The sequence below is a fragment of the Protomyctophum parallelum genome (assembly GCF_964188405.1).
Source record: "Protomyctophum parallelum genome assembly, chromosome: 23".
Classification (NCBI taxonomy): domain Eukaryota; kingdom Metazoa; phylum Chordata; class Actinopteri; order Myctophiformes; family Myctophidae; genus Protomyctophum; species Protomyctophum parallelum.
The window spans coordinates 8258835-8269590 of NC_139715.1; the positions used below are offsets into that span (position 1 = coordinate 8258835).

The 10756-nt window shown below is 41.3% G+C and overlaps 1 protein-coding gene across 1 annotated transcript in view; it reads right to left on the reverse strand.

Annotated features, from left to right (window-relative positions):
- The window catches only part of pudp (pseudouridine 5'-phosphatase), a 51829-nt gene that overhangs the window by 18992 nt on the left and 22081 nt on the right, over positions 1-10756 (reverse strand). The gene's annotated exons all lie outside the window — the stretch shown is intronic.

The window sequence follows — 10756 nt, forward strand, 5'->3', positions numbered from 1 at the left end:
ACACAACTGCTTTACTAGAGAGTTGTCTGTTGTGAAATGAAGGTTCACTGACTACACACGTTTAGCGTTGCAACAGTGATGTGAATTCTACAGTGTTGGGCATCGTTACTTTCTAAAGTAACTTTGTTAGGTTACTGGATTACCGCCCTATAAAACTAATCCCGTGACGTCACAAATGACCTTCTGAGAGAAGTAACCGACCATTAAAACCCATGCACCTCGAGAGGAAAAAAAAAGAAAAAACAACTGCAGCCTACCAGTGTGGAGTTTGCATTGGCGATTTGTCGTCGATCTCCTGCTTTCCCCAATAAATAAATAAAAATCACACCCGTGCGAACTGAGTGGTGCAACTCCCCCCCCCCCCCCCCCTTCTCTCTCTCTCATAAGCAGGCAACAGTGCAGCACTATCTCTCTCTCTCACTGTTTCTGGCACAACAGCGCCACTTTTGCCCCTACTGCTACTCATAATAGTCACATAGGTTAACACGGACATTGCTGTTCCTTGGAGTGGTTGCACCACTCAAAAATAGTGTCCACAGCCTTACTAGAGGATAAAGTATCCATCTTCTCTTAGACTTTGCCAATTTTTCAATCACAGAGGCGATCTAAAATCCCCCTATGGGGATTACAATGCAAATAAAAAGTACATGAACCGTGGACTTCGGTGCTCTATTCAAAGCGGGTGCATATCATCTGAAATGTTTAAACTGGCTCCCTCATGGAGCACACACACACACACACACACACACACGCACATGCACATGCACACGCACACGCACACGCACACACACACTTTTGTTTTATTGCAGCTTGGAAACCAGATGAGTCCGGTCATGTCTAGTTAGTTTTATAGATGTCATGCTCGATGCTACTGTACATCACAAGCCCTGGGCTAAAATGAAACTCTGCTGCAACTGTCATCACTGATGAATTCAACGGTAATCATTCATTAACTCAAATGAGAATGTCCAAGTATAAAAGTTTAGCATAGGACACTTCTAGGTGGCGGCGGTGGCGGCGGTGGCTCAGGGGTAGAGTGCCTGGATGGTAACCGTAAGGTTGCCAGTTCGAACCCGGGCTCCCCCAGAGTTAGTGTCCTTTGGATAAAGGCGCTATATAAATGCACCATTTACCATTTTTACACTTCCACTATGGAATGGAAGTGGAAAAGCTCCGGTCCGTCAAGGGAAAGTTGAGCGACATGCATGGGAGCTGTGGAAATGAGCGGGACAGTTGGGTGATTTTCTGACACAGCGGAAGAGAAACAGGGAGACAGCATGGGCGGAGCTTGAGGGGGTTCAGGGGGTGCACGTAACTTCTGGCTTCTGACTGTAGTTTGTAATCATCTCTCTTATCATGATATGATGACTCGCTGTATGGCTGTAGTGCATGTGTGTATGTGTGTGAGCTGCTGTACTACCTAAATAACAAATTTTTAGGGGTTAGGGCATTGTAAAAACGCTAAAATAATAAAATAAAGGTAAAAAAAAAATCGCGCAAAGCGTGCACGCGGGTGTCATTGGCCAAGCAGTCGCACCCCCAGGCGTCAAGTTCAAGCTCCGCCTATGGGAGACAGGGAGAATAGTAGTCTGAAAACCCACCTCTTCAGACTCCACCATGGTCCATAGCACTTGCCCTAGCCTAGCCCCTTAGCCCATTTAGGCCTGACGTCGAAATAAATAAAAAGTCTTCTGAAAGAATATTATATTCAAATATTTGTGCCACATTTTCACGATATTTTTCAAAAATAGCAGACCTACAATAGTATATTATAGTATATATAGTATATCATAATGCTTAGTTAAAACACCAAAAGGGGTTCCCGCCCAGAATGGGTTAAATAGCACTTCATGTAGACTTAGATAGTATTTTAGACGTAGACAGCACTAGAATTGCATTTTATGTAGTCATAGCACTTTATAGTACACATGTATATTGTATAATATATAATATAGTATAGTATGTATAGTTGACATAGATACACTGTTACGTTCTTAGTTTATACATGATTCATGATAACTACTTGTGATGCTTTTGTTTTTGCTTAATGTAAGTCGCTCTGGATCAAGAGCGTCTGCTAAATGCCTAAATTGTAAATTGTAATTGTAATAGGTTCTCAATTTATTTTTTGTGGGGATAGTTTAGGATGAATCCATTACAGTCAGCAGCAAATAAGACGGAGTCTATTCAAATCTTTCAACGTGAAGTCTCTTTTTCACACCTTTCTTTAACCCATTCTGACCGGGCACCCATTTTGGTGTTGGCATCATGTTATGCTTTAGCTATTTAAAAATAGCAGATCTACAAGCTCATATCGCGCCACCGAGTGGCGCGATACGAGCTTGTAGGTCTGCTATTTTTGAAAAATCGAAGAGCGACTGACATTTTTAGAATCTGATCTCAGGTCAGAATGGGGTAAAATTTCACTTTGTATCTCGATCGACAAACGGAATAGAAAAAGGTTTAGGATTTGTAATGAAACATTCTGTCCACACATCACCAACAGACGGAACTTAAAACGTATTTATTTCAAGCTCGCTGGCGAAGATAAAACACTCTCTGTCGGGTGGAAACCTCATAGTCCAAAACTGTTAAAAAACTGAGTATGGAGATGAGCAGATTTTTGTCTTTTTTGTCTAAGGACGTTTTGTGTGTGGCTACAGTAGGGGTGGAAGTCCAAGACAAATTGACCCCTGCATGTGGGCAATAAAGTTTATCTTGACCTTGAAGCAATGTCTGAACTGCTCATGCCACATTGTACTCTGTTCTGTATGCAGTGGTGGACACAATAAAGAATTTACTTCAGTACTGTATAATTATGTAAATGGTTTTTTCAGTGGCAATGCTTTACTTGAGCATGTGTATGTTTGGACATGGTCTGTATGGCTGTTGTCTATATTAACCCATTCTGACCTGAGATCAGATTCATACGAGGTTTCCGCCGGACACACACTGGGTCTGATGAACCCATTCTGACCTGAGATCAGATTCTAGAAATGTCAGTCGCTCTTCGATTTTTCAAAAATAGCAGACCTACAAGCTCGTATCGCGCCACTCGGTGGCGCGATATGAGCTTGTAGATCTGCTATTTTTCAATAGCTAAAGCATGACATGATGCCAACACCAAAATGGGTGCCCGTTCAGAATGGGTTAATAGCTACTGTGAGTTGTGCATGTAGCCGTATACAGTATGTAAGCCGGATGTACAGTACAGGCCAGTGCTTTTGATGACATTTAGCCTCTCAGACCCAAAACTAAATATTTTGTTGTTGTTGGATTTTGTCCAGAATCCGATGCTTTTGGCAAACGTTAAAATGTTCTACATTCTCTAATTGTGTATAGACTTCTTGTAAATGAACTATGAAGTAATAATTAAATTAAGTAATGCATTCAGGTGTTTAACAATAATGTAACTCTTGAGAAGCGTTAAATTAATTATCCTTACGGGTAAATGGTAAATGGTGCATATATATAGATTTGAACCGCCAACCCATGGATCATTGGACGACCTGCTCTACCTCTTGAGCCACAGTCTGGTCCATTTGGTCTAAAGCAGGGGTGTCAAACTGGTGATCCGCGGGCCGTATCTGATATTGATTAATATGGGGGGTGGGTTCAATTCATCGATTATAAATCGGCAGAGCTGTCGACTATTGTCAACATATTCCCCAATTTCCACTGAGATTATGGGGTGAATGAATGTGGCCAGACCCATCTTCTCTTTCTGTCATAGTAACATTGTCCTGCATCAGATCATGTCCAAATCAGGTTCTCCAATCTCCAGTAGCCTCTTCAGTTTTTTGAAGATGTTTTGAGTGGTGCAACCACTCCCTTACGGAGCTATGTGTGTGGCTGGCTGGGTCTGAGCACTATGTGTGTGTGTGTGTGTGGCTGGCTGGCTGGGTCTGAGCATACATAGACAGATAGATAGATAGATTATAGCAGTGACTGACTGAGACATCGAGCGTGCGTGCGCAACTGGTTGTGGCCCCCATCAAGTGACCTTTTGACCAATGAGCCCTCGCCCCAAGTTGAGTTCGACACCCCTGGTCTAAAGAGTTAAAGATCTATAAGGGTCCATTTGGTTACCAACTCTCCGTCATTTAGCTGCGGATACTTTCACATAAAGTCAAGTAATTGGTAGTACATGTTCCACCACTTCAGGAAATAACCCAGTGGGGAAGTCTGTCTAAAGTCCAGGTGGAACATTAAGAGTAAGGCCATGCTCCAGTGCTCTTGAAACCCTACTTGAATCCTGTGAAGCTACTAAGCCCTTTAAAGACCAGACGGTAGGGGGGGGGGGGGGGGGGTGAAGTGCACTACAATAACAGCTATGAAGAGCTGTTATTGAAGAGCTACGAAGAGCAACGACACAAAAGAGCCTCCTATTAATTCCCTTGATTGGGGAGCAATTAAAACCGGGGTAATCAGCCAATGAGCTGAGCGAAATGACCCTTTAATCCGCTTCCAGTGCGCCGCATTGAAGCGGATGAAAACACAAGACCGAGATGCAGTGCAAACTACTGTTTACCGTGTGTAATGAGCACATTAACCCATTCTGACCTGAGATCAGATTCATACGAGGTTTCCGCCGGACACACACTATTCTGATGAACCCATTCTGACCTGAGATCAGATTCTAAAAATGTCAGTCGCTCTTCAATTTAAAAAAAATAGCAGACCTACAAGCTCGTATCGCGCCACTCGGTGGCGCGATATGAGCTTGTAGATCTGCTATTTTTCAATAGCTAAAGCATAACATGATGCTGACACCAAAATGGGTGCCCTGTCAGAATGGGTTAACTCAAGTACATTTTAAATACCAGACTTTTACTTTGACTAAAAGTAAAAACAAATGTAGCACTTCTTACATCGCTGCTTTCAAATGCCCGTCGTTAGAAAGGCAGGTAATAAACGCGGAAAATAAAACATGTGTTCTTATATTTGTTTATTTCATAAATGCCCACAAGACACTCTGTTGGGTTAATTCAATGCTTGCTTTCATTCATCAATGTGACAAGAGCAATGAGAGGCTGCGTTTTTCCCCCCCCAGAGCAGACATGATTACTCAAGTGCATTCCAGTGTAATGGTGTTACGTTGACACGCGCGGCGTGCGCCGTGCCGTCTCTGACGGGCACCAAGTCTCCGCTTGCGAGACGTGCCGTTTGTCACTGCATGAACTGGAAGTGGACGACAGCTGCGATTGTCTTCCTGCCACCTCCTGCTCGACTGATGCTAGGGACTGACCTATTAACGACATGGTCATTTAAGAGTGTTATTTGTATAGCATTGTATATCTGCTATCCTATACAGTAGTTCCAATGTAGGGGAGAGCCGCCACGGTTGTAACGCTTCACGGTTGTAACATGGACGTTATCTCTTGATTGGTCAACGCCACCATGACGCCATCGCGTCAGTATGTGTACAGCAACGTACTCTAAGTGTTTACCTTTATCCTACGGGGAGTTATTGGCGAAAAACTGACTTTTTTCAAAAGGCGTATAATTTTACAACTGGAGTATATGTGTGCTACAATTTTTTTATTTGGTGTTGGTGAATAAAAGTCCACATGGATGTCTTCATGCTTATGTTCTTCATTCGTTTGCATCGTGTTTAGACGGAATTCACGTTCATTCTGGTCTGTAAGCAACGGCAAAGAACAACTTGCAAAAGTGGGTCATTTGTAACATGTTACAAATGGTCCGCTTTCCATTCAATACCATTATATGTAATATTTACATATTTGACATATTGGCCAATATTATATGTTCTAAAATTGTATTGTATTGTGTAGTGTATTCTAAAATTAGTTTAGGGTTGTATAACATTGTACAACTCAATCAATCAAACGTTTGTTTAATCAATGTATTTCCCCATTGAACTGACCAAAAAAAACAAAAAGCCCAAACTGGTACACCTGATACTATTAAATATTTCCCTTATTTTTGATACATTTTCTTATCACATCCATGGTACCGTATGAAAACAATGCTAAGGAGTTGCTTCAATGAAATATAATTGCTTTAAGTTGAAAACGATATGTTTAATGGTGTTTTTTAGCGTTGTTACATTTATCATGCATGCCGTTACAATTAATCTGATATGCGCAGCAAATGTAACACTGAAACAGCGTCCACGTTCGGTTTAATAACTCCCGACCTGTTTTATGAAAAAAATAACTTGAAGTGGTTTATGGTAGCAGACATGTGTAGGTCCGTTGCCTGAAAACGGCATGTGTAGATAAACGGATCTCTGAGTAAAAAAAAAAAACGTGCAAAATGTTACATCCTTGGCGGCTCTCCCCTACATATTATTTAGCCCGTTCTCGGTGGGAGGCCCCTTTTGGTGTTCCAACTTCTCATCATCATTTTTCGACCGTGGTCGAGATCGTGGATTTCACAATATTACGCCAGACTTCCCGGTCCGTCATTGCCATCCCCAGTTCCTGCTTACTGATGCATGTGTTCCACATCAAGGAACGACAGTTTTCTACCTCTGGTCTGCTTTGAGGCAGGACTCCAGAGATGAAGGGAAGATATAACCTCATTGTCAGCTCTGTAGCAGTGGCCGGCAAACTGTGCTCTTCTGGATCGGACCAGTGAAGAAACACGGGGAAGGTTGCCGTATATTAGATTAGTCGATGGGTGGCTCTTCCAAGACAGATTTTGCGCTCTCATTAGAAGGCGGTGTAAGTGCCATCGAACCGTTTCTCTAGTATCTTTGAAAGTGTCCATGTCTCGGAGCCATAGAGTAGAATCGGCTCAGCGGTCGTCCTAAATATTTTTACTTTTAACATCTTACTAACCTGGGATGACCAGATCGTATGCATGTCATTGCAGGCTGACCAGGCCATACCCTTCCTAGTTTGAAAGTCCTTTTGAGAAGAAGATATATATATATATATATGTGTTGTTAAGTGTTTTTATTATGTGGTTATTGTTGGATTTGCATATATTTACGTATTCAGTTTTGGTCTCGTTGAGATAAAGACCAACACAGTTGGAGGCCTGCCCAAGAGACCGAAGGAGAGCCTGAGCGTATTCCATTGACTGATAAGCGCGATGTCATCAGCAAAGTCAGTGTCGGTTAGGTATTTAGCAGGATGACGAGAGCTTCTCCTAGGGTTTAGTTGGTAGCCCTTGTCATTGATAGTATCAACTGACATAAGAGGTATTTGTATATATAACTTTTATGGCATTGATCATTTTGTCGGGGATACCATATGAATATAATTTAAGAATTTCAAACATTTTGGCTCTGTCCACTGACTCTAACTTCTAACCCTTCTGGGCGGGGTTCCTGCCAAATTCACACAGGAGAGAAGCCCTACACCTGTGACCAATGTGGGGCCAGGTTCAGCATGAGCAGTACTCTCAAACAACACCTGATAACTCATACAGGACTCTTAACCCATTCTGACCGGGCACCCATTTTGGTGTTGGCATCATGTTATGCTTTAGCTATTGAAAAATAGCAGATCTACAAGCTCATATCGTGCCACCGAGTGGCAAACGTGTCCATTCTGCCTGTGTCATACGACTGCATTTATATCTGACCTAGCGTGTATAGACATACTGTATGTATTTAAAGGACAACATATTAATGAAATGTATATCTGACCTGTATGTATTTATCTCAAGAATGACACACACATTTTTCGCCTTAAGTTCACGCTGAGTTTCTTCTACAGAATGAAGTCCTGCTTTTCTAATGCTTCTCGCAAAAAGCTGGTTACAGGCCTCTTCATGTCGCAGCTTGATTATGGCGATACTGTCTACCGCTTTGCTAGTTCCTCAACTCTGAGCAAACTTGACCCCCTGTTTCATGCTGCATTGAGGTTCATGACCAACTCATCACTGTACGTCCTAGTGGGTTGGTATTCCTTAACGTCTCGCAGGTTGCTACATTGGTATACTCTCATTTATGAAGCCATTCTTGGTAACCTCCCACGTTACATTGGTTCTAAATTTGAACTTGTCCAAAACTCTCTCAACCTCAGATCAAATGCTTGGTTGCGCTACGTCGTGCCCCCCAACAAAATCTGAGTCTGGGAAAAAAGCATTGCTTATTTCGGACCCTGGTCTTGGAATGACCTACAGACCAGACTCAAACTGGCTGCTGTGATTCCCCTAGTGAGCTTTAAAAGGATTGCCATGGGCACACTTCCCATACATTGCTCCTGCTTCGACGTATAGCAAATGTCTGCTTGCTTTTTAGTCTACTAGCAATTTCCGTTGCTTAGTTTTTATTCATTAGTCCTTATTGGTCGCGTTCCTGTTCTCCCTTTGAGCTTCTTCGGTAGTGGGTACTGTATTTATGAGCATTGTATGTCTGTCCTGTTTTGTTGTTGTGTATTTTTTGTTACTGGCAGAGCTGTGTCACTTATTTTGCCTCTTGTCTTGGCCAGTTCACACTTGTAAAAGAGACTTCAGTCTCAATGTGGTTTTTACTGGTTAAAGGTATATTCAGTGATTTCACTTAATTCAAATATCACTTATTTTTTTGTTTTGTTGTGATAATCCTCCCTACTATAGAGTGTGCTGGCCATATAAGGAGTTCCTCCCTGTCCCCAGTTAACCCCTGGGGGTCAAAAAACCTTAGGTTTCGTTTTTGACTCTCTATCCTGATTGGACGAAAGGCTGGGTCCCACAGCCAAAAACGAAACCTAAGGTTTTTTGAGTGAAATCACTGAATATACCTTTAAATAAAATTAAAATAAACACACATACACACACATGCACACACAAATCCATTCAAGGTTGATTGTATATTGTTATGTCATACTGTACCTTTTGCTGTGACCGTCACTGAAACAGTGAAACGGCAGCATTCATGGCAGAAAGACGAGTTGCCACTGCCCTCTGGCAGATTAATTGGTATAATACACTATGGGCTACTGACTACGCTGCATGCGTCATTATCAACACGGAACTACTGTAATTCAGAGGGGAAACATCACTTTAGACTCTAACTAAACTAAAGTGTTCTTTATATTTTACGCTCGTTTGGAATCAAGTCAGTAAACCAATACATTGCTAAACGTTAAGCAACCTGTGGAGATTCTCATGTGTTGGTGAAATTACGTTAAATAATAAGTTGACCTGTAAAACTGTTGCATGTAATCACAGTGCATAGCCTAATGACGGAAGTTGGACAAAACTGCTTGTTTACCGATTATAGATTCGTTTTTCTTTTTCTTAGCATAAATCTTCTTTTCTGGGGGTCAATGGCACAACATTTCTGAAAGTGTGGATACGTGAGCAGAGATAGTTTCATGTTTTATAGCCCTCCCTTTGAAGCCCGCACGTACCTACCCCCTGCCGACATTCATCAAACACTTCAAAGGATCAAAGCATTTATCAAACCCATTTCTTTTGTCATAATGTAGCTTCTGGGAAATTCAGACCGCATTTTCAGAAGTTTGATAAATTTGGTAGCACCAAATTAATTTCAACGCAGGTCAATCACTCATTATAATTATGCTACTGTAGCTCTATCATTCTGAAAACAATAAAAAAAATTACATTAACAGCCTACTACTGTTATTTGATACAGAACGGTTGTCAAACATTACATGCAAATCCGTTGCATGTGAATAGTTGGAGGACTGTTGTTCTGGACACTTGTCACTGGTCACTATGACATCAACCCATGAACACAGTTTTCTAAATCCAGTTTCATGAAAAATGTATGATTCTATATCAGTGGTGGTCAAAACCACCACTTAGATAGCATTTCTGTTGGCTTAGATAGCATTTGACACAGACTTATAGCATGTTATGTAGACAGCACTATAATTGTATTGTATATAGTTATAGCACGCCATAGTACATAATAGCATAGTAGTAAATATGTATAGTTTATATGTATAGTGTATGTATAGTTTCATTATATAGATATTCCACTGTTACTTTCTTAGCTTACGCATGTTTCATGATATTGATAAATGCTTTTATGTGATGTATTCCCATGCTTTTGTTCTTGCTTAAATGTAAGTCGCTCTGGATTAAGAGCGTCTGCTAAATGCCTAAATTGTAAATTGTAACCTTTGGTCCTTTTCATGTCAAGGACTCTGGACCTCCATAGAAAATAAATAAAATTATGTGTATTTGGCCCTGGACCAAATCTTTGCAGAAGCAAAGATTTGAGTTAAAATGTTAAGCTTGATAGAATCTATAATATTCAAAGATTTACACAAATATTAACGATTAAGTGATGCGCTATGAGCGTGTATATGATCTGCTATTTTTGCTTTTTGCTTTGTCAAAGTATAAAATTCAATCTAAAATGACACAGATGCTCTCCCAATAATAATTCATAATAATAATGCTCACAATAAACTCACAGCAGTGAAATAGCTGATACTCACGAAAAACACCCAAATAGATTTGTCCCTGTGCTGTGGGAGCCCCCTGCCTCTTGATATCAGCTGGTTATTAATTACAATACCAACATTCAATATGTCATCAGGGCCTGTCAATTTGTTTATTTGTCATGCTTGTTGAACTGTCACATGCCACATTCTGCCCAGCAGGTGCCAGGTGGTGACGAGGGCCAACGGCATGTGGCAGTCAGTGGTGAAACCGACTGCGAAACTAGCTGTGACACGTTGTGAGCTTGTACATCTGCCATTTTTCGGCTTTAGGCTTATGGTAAATGGCAAAATAATTGATAAAGAACTGAACTAGCTTTCCCTGTGTGCGCGCGCTAACGTGCGCGTGTGTGTGTGTGTGTGTGTGTGTGTGTTGCATGCAT